This window comes from Heliangelus exortis, chromosome 6, assembly GCF_036169615.1.
Source record: "Heliangelus exortis chromosome 6, bHelExo1.hap1, whole genome shotgun sequence".
NCBI lineage: Eukaryota > Metazoa > Chordata > Aves > Apodiformes > Trochilidae > Heliangelus > Heliangelus exortis.
Genome location: NC_092427.1, coordinates 2,294,945 through 2,306,953, shown reverse-complemented (window position 1 = coordinate 2,306,953; position 12,009 = coordinate 2,294,945). Strand labels below are relative to the sequence as shown.

General features: G+C 38.8%; 1 protein-coding gene across 12 annotated transcripts in view; it reads left to right on the top strand.

Moving 5' to 3' along the window:
* Positions 1–12,009, top strand: part of MBD5 (methyl-CpG binding domain protein 5) — a 137,269-nt gene that overhangs the window by 40,073 nt on the left and 85,187 nt on the right. The window lies entirely within an intron of this gene.

Sequence of the window (12,009 nt, the reverse complement as noted above, 5' to 3'; positions counted from 1 at the left end):
TCTTAAACAGGGTCAGGTTGGCCTCCTGAGCTGCAGAAAGGCTGGAGAAGCTTGGTGATGACTGAAGGTTGGATACAGGAGCTGAGAGCTGTACAGGTACAAGGACTCAGTCCCTGCTGCTGAGTCCACTTTGTTCATCGTGCAAAATGACAATGGAACTAAGCTGATTAAATGGCACAGTAGATTTGACACAGAGAAACAGTTTTGTTAATCTGGCAGCCAAGTATGCTGGAGGGGAAATCAGGTTAAAAAAAAAATAAATTAAGAAGTCAATCCAGAATTACGATTTTCCTAATAAAAAGTTAAAAAAAAAAAGTAAAAGTTTTCCATTTTTAATAAGTCTAGAAAGTCTGCCTTTCCAGAAGGCAGCCCAGTGAACTGGGAGGAAATAGGATTTTATATATTACTTTACCAAGGAAGGAATACAGGCATAACTTCAAATAAATTTGCTATTAAAAAAAAAATTACATTATTACATTTGAGGAATAATCCAGAGTTTCTTGGAGTGATTTGCAGGTTCCATGGGACTGATCAGTATGTACTGTGCATATAGCTGAAAAGGGATATAAATTCTTTTGTTAGTAATACAATCATCTCACAAGCTATTTTTTATTAAATTAGACCTGTGCAGCTAAATTGTTCCAATGCCTTTTGTAGAGGCTCCTAAATCATCAGCTAAATAGCAGCTGATCTAAGTTTGGCAAAAGAAGGAAATGAAGTTTTGGAAGAGGATACTCCTTGTTCCTGACAGTAATCAATCAGAATTTGGTGCTTGTATATGCTCTTGTTTTAAAAGCATTGTAATTATGGCAGTGCTACAAATCTTATGTTAATGGAGGAGGGGAGGGGGAAAAAAAGAGTAAATATGACCTGCACTTGGAGCTTAAATATTCTGTGGATGTTACTTGGAGAAGGAGTAGAGTTTCCCTTAATTAAGGTAAACAGGAGGATTAAAAAGATCATTTTCCCAACTTTTTTCTAGCATCATTAGAAGCAAAGCAAAGCATGCAGTGGGTTACCTGCCCATTTAGTGACTTGTTTTCTTCTGTCATTTCCTGTTTAATTCATGCTTTTGAGAGCTATTCTTTGCCTTTAAATAAAATCTTTCCGGTGCTTTAGGGGTCTTCTTCAAAGCAAGCCTTGGACAATGAGCCATGTTGGTATTTAGGGCATGTCCCCAGCTTTCATCTGCTTTTCCTTACCTTTCATGTTTGTTTTTTCCCATTGTCAGGAGCTGCTTTGGTGGCCCCAGCAGCAGCTGGCTGTGTATTTGTTTCAGGAGGTGGGTGGCCCTTCTGTCCTCTTCTCTTCCAGACACCAGGGCCAAGGGAAAGCAGGTGGAATAATAGATATATGTGAGTGTGGAGCTTGGGAAAGTGGGTGACAGGCTTATGTAATTGGATACATACATTAAAAAGGTTTTAATCTTACATAAAAAGTCTTACTAGATTTCAGTTTGATGGTGAACATTCACTGCTAACATAAAGAAATATTTCTCTCTTCAACTTTGTGGGCTTTGGGGACACTTGTGAATTAATTTGGTTCTGGGAGTTCCATCAAAAGAGAAAGTCTTTGTAAAACTAGAGATGTTAGAATACAGACCAAAAAAAAAAAATTGTTCTGGGAAATTGTATGTGGTTATTAGCAGCTGAATAGTGAAGTCAAAATGCAGACAAGACCCCTGAAACCTCCTAATTATAACTCCAGGTTTTCAGACAAATGAAAGACCTTCTCCTGGTCTCCCAAAGACCTTCTTTCTGGTTCCTTTCCTTAAAAATAAGATATTTATGGATTCATGGAAACATCCATATAATTTTGCTTACTGATTTCACCAGGGCTTACAGCTCAAACATTAATAGAAGTTAAATAAATGGCAGTGAGGAGGAGAACATCAACTTGAGCAGGCACAGAGGAAGCCCCCAGCCCTGGCAGTACCTGTAACCCCTTCATACTGCTGTGAATGCATCCCCACCACTTGAAAATCCAGCAATTCCACTGGGGTTTTCCTTTTAAGTCTTATCCCTGAAATTATTTCTGAGGATATAGCACTCCCCTCCCCCTGTGCTCTGTACACACACACCTGGGTCCTCCAGTGGTTGTCACCTCATTTCTTGTAGTGCCATGACGACCCTGTATGTCTCATATTTTTGGGGGCTTTGTCAGTAGTTTTGGGTGGTTTGGTTGTATTTTTTCTGACAGTTGGGAAAGTCATCTGGCACAGCACAGAATATTGACGTCCTTTCAGCCCTGGGTAAAAAAGGAGTATTATTTTACCTATAATTGATGCTTTTGGACATCTGGCTAATCTGGTACCTGACACCAAATCATGAGGAGATCCTATGAGGAGAGGCTGAGGGAGCTGGGGGTGTTGAGGCTGGAGAAGAGGAGGCTCAGGGGAGACCTCATCACTCTCTCCAACTCCCTGAAAGGAGGTTGGAGCCAGGGGGGGGTTGGGCTCTTTTCCCAGGCAACTCTCAGCAAGACAAGAGGGCACAAGAGGTCTCAAGTTGTGCCAGGGGAGGTTTAGGTTGGACATGAGAAAGAATTTCTTTCTGGAGAGGGTGATCAGGCATTGGAATGGGCTGCCCAGGGAAGGGGTGGATTCTCCATCCCTGGAGATATTTCAAAAGAGCCTGGATGTGGCACTCAGTGCCATGGGCTGGGAACCACGGGGGGAGTGGAGCAAGGGTTGGACTTGATGAGCTCTGAGGTCCCTTCCAACCCAGCCCATTCTAGGATTCTGTGATTCTATGACTCTGCTGAACAGATCCCAGGGGCTGCAGTGATGTCCCTCTCTTCTTCTTTTGGTACCCAGTTTCCTGCCTCTTGGTATTTGAAATGTGATAAAAAAACTTTGCAGTTTGTGCTGAATAATAAGGGTTCAGCTAAATGAGTGAAAAAATACTGCTGAATGGAAGCCAGCACAAGATCAGGCAATTAATATGACTTTTCTGTTGCATCTGATTGCCTTTTCTGTTCTTTAAAGAAGACAGAAAATAAAACAAGAGACCTATCTGGAGAGATGCATTCAGTTTCTTGTGCTGTTTAATCATCACAGATTCATACGTTCTTAAATGTACAGCGTTTTGTGCTCCTAAATGTTTCTAATTTAATTTTGGAGGGGAAGAATGTTTCTTGAAACAATTGAGGCTCAATGCTGTGCCATTTTTTCCATTTTCAAGTCTCTGAAGAGATGTCAGTGTTTTATCTGCTCTGTAGTGTCCTCTTTTCAGTTATTTGATTCAGTGTCATGATTTCTGGTATTCAGTGTTTTGGAAGCACAAGAACACTAATTATTTTATAATGGCAAATGTCAGCGTGCAGTTTTCTCTGAATCAACCCAAAATAGAACTTCAGGCCAGCTTGTAACATCTTTGCAGGTTTTAAATGCAAGTATTGATAAGAAAATAGCCATTCAGAAACTACAGCTTTGTGTCTACACTTGAATAATGCAGTTCCTCCAGTCCTCAGTTCTATGTTTAGAAAAATTATTACTATGACATCAGTTCTCTACAGATTTGTTGTAGCCATAGACTGCCCTGGAGCTATAAAATGCTGTTAGGGTGATAGCAACTGCCACAAATGGGAGGGGAATATTTTTGGAACCATCTAAACAGCAAAGGAAGAAGATGGTGTTACAAAGCACAGGGATACTTGCACAGTTATACAAATATTTTCCTGTTGTTTTTCTTCAGTCTGAAAATAAACACTCTAGGTAGCATCCCTAATCCTTTCATTCATTTTCTTGTCTTGATTTTTTCAGAAGGATTTCTGCCACCTTTGCAGCCCTGTAACCAAAGATTCCAGTCAGCAGAAATTTGGTATTTGGTTTCCAAGTGGGTCGCTAACACACCTAAATCTGAGGAGGTTTTTCAATCACTGTGCCACGGGTTTCTGTTAGTAAACAAATCATCCTGTCCCCTTCACAGGGTTTGGGAAACAAATGAGGTTGGAGAGGACATTTTAAGGCACGTGAGGTGTTGGGATAAATGGCAGTAGGGATGCAAAGTGTTTTCTTTTCTATATGGAAATTTTTAAAAGGTCAAACCCATCTTTTTTTTGAGAGATTCTTCAAGCTTGCTGATAGGTTCAGTGCAGAGGGAGGTGTGTCTGATGATTTAGCTCTTATTTAGTTAGTCAGACTACAAAAGAGGACTTGGGTGTCATGTGAGGTCATCTCCTTCCTTTGGAAGTCACTGAACTCTGAATACAGTGTATATTTAGTAAACCCTACTCACTTCTATGACCTAGTTTGCTGGGGGTAATTATTTTGTTAAGCCAGGGCTGGCATTACCTTTCCCCCACTTATCCCCAGTTTAACTTTACATGAGTGAGGAATTCTTCCCACCTCTCATTCTGTTTTCTGGACTACTCAGAGCAGGGCAAGGCTCTGTAGTAACTCCTGGTTCCCACTCTGGCTTCACTACTCCCAGTCTCCCCAAAGAAGTCCTCAGAGTTTCCTGGGTTGTTGGTCCTGGTAAACTAAGAGTATAAATCCAATGTTCTTCATTTTCTGTAGCTGATACTTGTTGGGCAGCCAAGGACCAGCTCAGGGAGCAGCCAAGCTGGGAAACAAGTGGATGCAAAAGCTGCTGCACGCTCAGTGGTCTGAGTCACAAGTTGTGTAGTCATGGAAAGCACTCTGCCTTCCAGAGCAGGATCTGCTCTTAAGGTAGGGTCAAATAAGGGAGAGCAAAAAAAAAGAAAAATCTGGATGCCACCTTCACGTGTTAGGGAATGAGGAGGCAGAATATATAAAGCATGGTGGGGACTGAAGCAAGGGGAGAATACCTCCTTGGTTGGGACCATAAGGAATTTTGGGGGGCATTTAGGGGGGTTTTTTGGTGGTTTTTGGTTTAGTTATTTTTCTCTTTTAGCTTGTTCTACCCCTTGTTCAGACTCAAGTGTAGTTTTGATTTCCTAAGATGCACAGCCTCAAGCCTTACCATCCTCCAGGAGATGGTTGCACGTTGGGCAATCTCCTTGGGGAACTTTGCTTTCAGTAATTGTGGGAGAGGAAGTTACACACTTTAGAGAGATTAGGTATTTAAAAAGTGCTTATAAATAACCCAGAAAGGAAAGAAATTTAGATATCTGTGTTTGGAAGAGAGATGTGATTTCTTTATAATGGACTTTGTGTCTCATTGAGAGCTGGTTGGTTGTTGGTTTGGGTTTGGTTGGTTATTTGGGGTTTTTTTTTCAGAAATACTGTTTTGTTTCTCAGAACTTCTAACAATTCTGGGGATTTTGATTACATTGAAAAATAAAGCATAATTTCACTGCAAAATAAAAAAATAGAGAAATAGAAGAGAGAATAGAGAAAATCTATTTTTGTGTTTTATACATGCTTTCAAATGCAGTGTCCATATGTACACATATGTAGTTTAGACTGAAATATTGAAAAAATATTTCTATATGTAGAGAAGTGTCTGTTACAGAAACAATTCCCAAATCACAGCAGCCCCACACCTCTGTGGTTTTCCCCAAGGACTGATGAGAAGTATCAGTAAGGACATGGACTGGAGAATGCTTGAGAGCTGGGAAGACACCTTCACCAGCATCCTGGTGATGAAATTTGTGAGGCTTTCCTGCTTTTAGCTCAAAAGGGTCCTTTTTCCCTATTGCTAGTTAGAAAGTTCCATTTCATTGACGTAAATAAAATGGCAAATAAAAGTTAAAAGCAGGATGAGCTTTCTCAGAACAATATTGGAGCAGTCATTTATCACCCAATCTGATTAGTTCTTGCTTGCTCATCTGACAAAGACTAGGCAGACCTAGTTATTTATTTCTTCCTTAAAACTCTTAATTTAGAAAAATACTGAGGCTGCCTTTTTTGCATGATTGTGGAACAGAGAAAGAAATGGGTGGGGTTTTATTTATGGCCCTTACAACCCAGCTGAGTTGTCTCATGGATTCCAAACTCAGAGGAGAAGGTAACCTTGGTGCTTTCTGCTCTGCTGCTTCCTCTTGCTTCCTTCCTCTTCCACTCCACACCTGAGGTGTGATCACCACTATGCCATGTAAAAATAGAAAGCTGGGAAGCAAAGGTCTTTTCAGGGCTTTTCAAATCCTCTAGTCCTTTACATTTGCCACAGAAAAAAAAATCCCCACGCTTGAAAAAGACTTTGAGTTACCCTTGTGTAGCTTTATGCAGATCATCACACCAGCAGTGTGCCCAGGTAGCCAAGAAGGCCAATGGCATCCTGGGCTGGCTCAGGAACAGCGTGGCCAGCAGGTCCAGGGAAGGGATTCTGCCCCTGTGCTCAGCTCTGGGGAGGCCACAGCTTGAGTCCTGTGTCCAGTTCTGGGCCCCTCAGCTCAGGAAGGAGATTGAGGTGCTGGAGCAGGTCCAAAGGAGGCAACTGGGCTGGGGAAGGGATCCAGCACAGATCCTCTGAGGAGAGGCTGAGGGAGCTGGGGGTGTTGAGGCTGGAGAAGAGGAGGCTCAGGGGAGACCTCATCACTCTCTCCAACTCCCTGAAAGGAGGTTGGAGCCAGGGGGGGGTTGGGCTCTTTTCCCAGGCAACTCTCAGCAAGACAAGAGGGCACAAGAGGTCTCAAGTTGTGCCAGGGGAGGTTTAGGTTGGACATGAGAAAGAATTTCTTTCTGGAGAGGGTGCTCAGCCATTGGAATGGGCTGCCCAGGGAAGGGGTGGATTCTCCATCCCTGGAGATATTTCAAAAGAGCCTGGATGTGGCACTCAGTGCCATGGGCTGGGAACCACGGGGGGAGTGGATCAAGGGTTGGACTTGATGATCCCTGAGGTCCCTTCCAGCCCAGCCCATTCTAGGATTCTATGATCTGTCCTACAATTCTTGATCCATTCTGCATGCATTGATCTTCATGTGAAAGAATATTCTTAAGACTATAAGGTGGTTTGTTTTTTGGGTTTTTTTCCTAACAATGAAGAAAAAACCACCTCCCAGAAGCAGCTGACTGCTGGAGGCTTTGCAGTGTGTTTCTGTGGGGGTGCCTCTCACACATATTCCCTTATCTAAAAGAAACTGCTCAGAGGTTTTTACATGGCCGAGCTACTGGGTTTCTTTAATACCCAAACATAGGAAGCTCAGGTCTGGTTTTCACCCATGTAGCTTCATGCCACTTCATCAAAGTTACTTCTGATTTATGCAGAAGTTGGCTTTTTTCAAGAAGCTGATTTGCTGAAACCAATGCAAATATTTAATTCCTGGGGATAGGGCATCTTTTGCTTGCAGGTGTGATGTTCTAATTTAAAGCAAAGCCCCAGTGTGGGGTGGGTGTGAGCAGTTACCACAATTCATGGAGAAATGAAGTTTTACCATCTAAAAAAAAAAAAAAAAACTGCTCTGCTGGATCGTTTTCTGCATTCGAGTTCCTGTTGTAAAATATTTTAACAATACTTTGTGCTGTTGTGTTAATAATAGCAGAAAATCTACCTTATCCCAAATAATACAAAAATAAATTGTAAGAGCTATTTTACAGGGGGAATAAATGGAAAGCTAATGTCATTAGGAAAATATATTGATGTTTTTGCATAGCTATGCAATGGAATATTTAGGTGGAAAATAAATCTGATGGTTGTAACACTTAGTAGCACCCACAAGCATAAAAAATAATGTCTACAACCAATTTATTATATTTCCCCAATGATTTTTGAGCATTTACTTTGACTGATTATTGTGATGTGTTCAGACTGTTTACATTCCCCCAAGTTGCTGTTTGGGAATAAATGAACAAAACTATATTTGGGATTTAGAAAGTTTCACATCTCACAAGATACTAAATGTTGAGTTGTGACTGCACGACTGTTTTGTCCTCAGTCTAGGAAGACATTTTAAAAAAAAAAAAAAAAATCAAAACAGATTCTTACATTTGAGCAGAGACATATGTTTTGTGGGTTGGCACCAGACTAGGATACAGAATCCTGTAGAACCAACTCTTCATACTCTAGGATATTTAGAGGAACAACTTTCAAAACAAGGTGCTAGAGAATTTAAAAAAAAAAAAAAAAGACAACACAGAGAATGTAGATTTTTTTAATTTTTTTTTTTAAGATGGAAAATGTCTGGTTTGAGTTCCCTTTTGACTGTATTTCTAGTGCCTTCTAACTGTGTCTTTGTTGTGTCTAATGACCTACCAGGATTAAATATTGTAAGGAAGCTCGTGTGTTATTAAAAAGAAAATGTTTTAATTTCATTGGTAAGTTCACATTAATTGAAGATGAGATCATAGTGACTCCTCCTGGCTGTTAGAATGATGATCATAAAATGATATGAAGAAAAACTAATGAAAAGCTTGGGTACTGGTCAGGAAAATGAACAAACCCCAAGAGATCCAACAGACTCCCCTGAAGAAGAAACTTTCTCCCTGTGATGTGATGCTCACACTCCTTCAAGAAGGCTTGGAGGTTTTGAGAACAAAATGAGAGCTTTACTTCTTGCAGTTTTCATGTATAAGAGAAAGGTGATTAAATCAAATGAGAAATAACATCTGCAATGGCATCAGAGTTTAAATATCAGGATTTTTACTTGTGCAGTTCAGTGCCACCAAAAATAAAAAAAAAATATTGACATGAAAGGCAAAGTGAAAATTATTTCCTTGTCAGGCAAAAAAAAAAAAAATCTTTTCAGTGTTGCAATTAAAAACTCTGGGGAGATTTGAGTATGATTCAGCTTTTTAGGAAAACTGAATGCTCAGTTTGTAGGGCAGTTGATAGAAAGCCCTAAAACCTGTTACATGGGCACAGCCACTTCTGGGCAGAGGAAGTCACAGACTAAACCACTTGGAAGAACAATTGTTTAAAACGGCACAATGAGCTTTTCCATTTATTTTTTTTTTGTAGTTTCTCTGTAGTATGTGTTCTCTCTTTAAATAAGAAGTTCCTGACTCCAGTTCTCAGAGCAGTTTCAGTGTTAAGATCTCCTGGTTTGTGACCACTGAAAAGCACCTTCCATGCTGGGCTTCTTCAGCAAATCTGTTGCTGAATTCTCCTTTGGCTTCTCTACCAGTTGATTCCTGCATCTGCTGGGCCAGTCTCTCTTTCTGTTCCAGCCCAGCAGCTTTTTAATATATTAATTAGGGTCATTTTGTGTCTGGAATTTTTTCCCTATAGCAATCCATCAACTCCCAGTTTGGCAAGCATCAAAGCACAGTGTACATCCAATTTCTTTTTCAGATTTTTCATTAGAAGAAGAGAGTTAGCACAGTCATGGTAGCCTGTGCAATTTTATTACAGAGACTGATCTGGCAGTTATTTTATTTTTTTTTCTACAAAGAGTATCCATTTCAGTATTCAATAATTTGCTTTTTTGTGGGAGAAGTCGATTTGAAAGGTGTTTATTCTCAGATGATAGAAGTTGGAGAGGTTTGGATTTATTTCAGAAGAAACAAACACAGGCAGCTCAGATAAAGCATTTTCATAAAGCTGAGATGAAACAATTTTTTCATTGATGCAGATAAACTGCAAAAAATGTTGCATTTTTGCTTTATTATGGCATTAAGCAGAAATAAATTGTCTGCAGAACCTGCAAAGTGATCTGATCACCTTTGCACATGTAGATAGTAAAGCATTCATGTTCCAGGCTTGCAATTAAATGCTTAATTATACATAGATAAATCACTATTTTAAAAATCCCTATTGAAGGTGACTCAGCTGTGTGTTAGGTGGATTCCTGCTGTGGTTCTCCAGTCTGGAGTCTGGAAGTTTTTCCTTCACTTGAAGTTGGATTCCTCCCTGATCTGAGAAAGGGGAAACTCAGAAGAGACTGAGGATGGGGAGGATTTTTTCCCAAGATGAAAGCTTTTTGGTCAGTCTTGTAGTGACCTGTTGCAAAATGGGGAGAGAAGGAGTTGGAGGGGTGCAGAGTGACACAGAGGTGCAAGTCAGGCTTCATTTTCTGTATCCCTTGGAGCATTTACCTAAGGGTTTGTTGTATTGACTTAAGCCTCTTATCAAACTTGCCATCTCATGTTACACAGCCACACTTTGAAGTTCCTTTGTGAAGGAAATGTTCTCCAGAGCAAAGAACATGAAGGACATTCTGGATGGCAGGAAAAACCTTTTTCCTGGGAGGCTGATTGACCCAAGGAGGCTGTGGAGTCTCCATCTGTGGAGATGTCCAGAGTCCAACTGGATGTGGGGCCACACATAGACAGGCAGGATGGACCAAATGTTCTCCAAAGGTCCCTGGCAACCTCAAACACTTGGTGGAAATTCTGTAGTGGTTGTTGTAGGCAAATTGATTTCCCTTTCAATGAAAGAAGTTAAGACCTGGGGGAAAAAAACCCCATTGTAGGGGGAAAAAATGCCCCATTGGGCATTTGAGCAAAAATTGATTCCAAAAGAGGCACATCAGAGATTGGTTTGTTTGATTCTGACCCTACATTAGCATAGTCATTTTTTTTTTAATTAATCTTTCCTTAGTTACAGTACTGAAATATGAAAATAGCACTAATAAATGGTACTGTATCATTATAGTGTTGAAAAATGTTGGGTTTTGTTCCTAAAACCATAGCTGGCATTTTTAGGGACTTTGTCTTAACTTATCTTTATGCTGGCTTTTAAAAGGTTAGAGAGGTGGTGTAACTTTTCATAATCTATTAGTGCTTATAATACAACACACTTCAATACTAATTTGTCTTTTTTTTCCTTTCTTTTTTCTTTTTCTTCTTTCTTCTTTTTCTTCTTTTTCTTCTTTTTCTTCTTTTTCTTCTTTTTCTTCTTTTTCTTCTTTTTCTTCTTTTTCTTCTTTTTCTTCTTTTTCTTCTTTTTCTTCTTTTTCTTCTTTTTCTTCTTTTTCTTCTTTTTCTTCTTTTTCTTTTTCTTCTTTTTCTTCTTTTTCTTCTTTTTCTTCTTTTTCTTCTTTTTCTTCTTTTTCTTCTTTTTCTTCTTTTTCTTCTTTTTCTTCTTTTTCTTCTTTTTCTTCTTTTTCTTCCTTTTCTTCTTTTTCTTCTTTTTCTTCCTTTTCTTCCTTTTCTTCTTTTTCTTCTTTTTCTTCTTTTTCTTCTTTTTCTTCTTTTTCTTCTTTTTCTTCTTTTTCTTCTTTTTCTTCTTTTTCTTCTTTTTCTTCTTTTTCTTCTTTTTCTTCTTTTTCTTCTTTTTCTTCTTTTTCTTCTTTTTCTTCTTTTTCTTCTTTTTCTTCTTTTTCTTCTTTTTCTTCTTTTTCTTCTTTTTCTTCTTTTTCTTCTTTTTCTTCTTTTTCTTCTTTTTTTTCTTCTTTCTTTTTCTTCTTTTTCTTCTTTTTCTTCTTTTTCTTCTTTTTCTTCTTTTTCTTCTTTTTTTTCTTCTTTCTTTTTCTTCTTTTTCTTCTTTTTCTTCTTTTTCTTCTTTTTCTTCTTTTTCTTCTTTTTCTTCTTTTTCTTCTTTTTCTTCTTTCTTTTTCTTCTTTTTCTTCTTTCTTCCTTCTTCTTTTTCTTCTTTCTTCCTTCTTCTTTTTCTTCTTTCTTCCTTCTTCTTTTTCTTCTTTCTTCCTTCTTCTTTTTCTTCTTTCTTCCTTCTTCTTTTTCTTCTTTCTTCCTTCTTCTTTTTCTTCTTTCTTCCTTCTTCTTTTTCTTCTTTCTTCCTTCTTCTTTTTCTTCTTTCTTCCTTCTTCTTTTTCTTCTTTCTTCCTTCTTCTTTTTCTTCTTTCTTCCTTCTTCTTTTTCTTCTTTCTTCCTTCTTCTTTTTCTTCTTTCTTCCTTCTTCTTTTTCTTCTTTTTCTTCTTTCTTCTTTTTCTTCTTTCTTCTTTTTCTTCTTTCTTCTTTTTCTTCTTTCTTCTTTTTCTTCTTTTTTTTTCTTTTTCCCTTTTTCCTTTTTTTTTTCTTTTCTAATATTTAATTCATGGGATGAATCCTGCTGTTCCTATTCTGTTATTATATCAATGAATTTCCCAAGTTTGGTGTGTTCAGTCTTAAATATACCAATGCAGAGTAATTGCTCTGTGCCACAAGTAGATAAATGCCTTCCCATGTAATGGCTCTGGTGCTTGTCTATTTGTTTTGAGCTGCAGCTAATAAATTCCTGTATTGTCTGAAATGCATAATTTTACCT